The sequence below is a fragment of the Notothenia coriiceps genome, unplaced genomic scaffold (assembly GCF_000735185.1).
Source record: "Notothenia coriiceps isolate Sejong01 unplaced genomic scaffold, NC01 NC01_scaffold00026421, whole genome shotgun sequence".
Lineage (NCBI taxonomy): Eukaryota > Metazoa > Chordata > Actinopteri > Perciformes > Nototheniidae > Notothenia > Notothenia coriiceps.
The window spans coordinates 1,611,618-1,612,721 of record NW_011359122.1 but is presented as its reverse complement, the minus strand read 5'-3'; the positions used below and the strand labels follow the sequence as shown (position 1 = coordinate 1,612,721).

The 1,104-nt window shown below is 45.2% G+C and overlaps 1 protein-coding gene across 2 annotated transcripts in view; it reads left to right on the top strand.

Annotated features, from left to right (window-relative positions):
* Positions 1 to 1,104, top strand: part of wipi2 (WD repeat domain, phosphoinositide interacting 2) — a 13,095-nt gene that overhangs the window by 9,256 nt on the left and 2,735 nt on the right. The window lies entirely within an intron of this gene.

Genomic DNA, 1,104 nt, shown 5'->3' with positions numbered 1-1,104 from the left:
CACACACACACACACACACACACACACACACACACACACACACATACTTTACACTTGATATGGTTTTACACATCCAGCACTACTTGCGGTGTAGTGTCGGCCCTGCTTTTAAAACAGGAAGTGAAAGTTGAATAAGAAGTAATATCGCCCAATAACAGTCTGCAGATATACATGTATGAAATTCAGTTGATGATCATAGCGGTACGTCCATGCGGCTCGGTCGCGTTGAAGCTTGCCGGTGGGCGTGTCTGGCGCGCGACCAACAACCAATCACATTAACCTCCCGCTCCGGACACACAAGCACGCGGTTTGATTGGATAGCGCTTGTACTGGCATATGATTTGATTGGCTGGCGCTTCCGTCGACGCTTGAAAAGTTGAACTTTTCTTAACTTTCGAAAGCGAGCAACGGAGGCAAAGCGACGGAACCACAATGCAGTTCGGCAAAGCGTGACGTCACCCCATTCAAAGTGAATGGGAAGCGTTTCCGTTGAAGCACGCGACGAAACCGCGTGGACGTTACGTAAGAGATGCAGACTTTATCGTTTCGCTTCATTTAAGACATATATATCACGTAACCTGCTCGAGACCTAGATTTAATTAAACCGTTTAGAAAGGCACATTTAATGAACTTGGTGGAGTCTTTAATTAAAGGTAGGGTAGGTCATTTTGGAGAAACAAGTTTGAGTGCGCTAGAATTTGAAAATACACAACCGGAACAAATCTGCCTCTTCCTTACAGAGCCCCTCCTCCAACACACATGAACGCGCACATGACCAATGAGGACAGGAGATAAGTTTGTGCACAGATGGAAGGCTGACAGGCAGGTAGGCCCATAGGTATATATAAAGGTGATAAAGGTGTTTATATATATCTATGGGTAGGCCATCCAGTTATTTTAGCCGGGCCGGCTCAGCTGATTGGTCGTGCTTTTTAAAGCACCACGGCTTCCACAGATGACATTTGTTTATGGATTTGTTGTCAAAGCACTTCAGATATTCATTGCTATCGGGATGTTAAGAGCATTCCATGGAATATAACAAGTGTATCTCGAGCCGGTTTCTCAAACGTACCTACCCCACCTTTAAGTCCTTTGAAAAGAAAG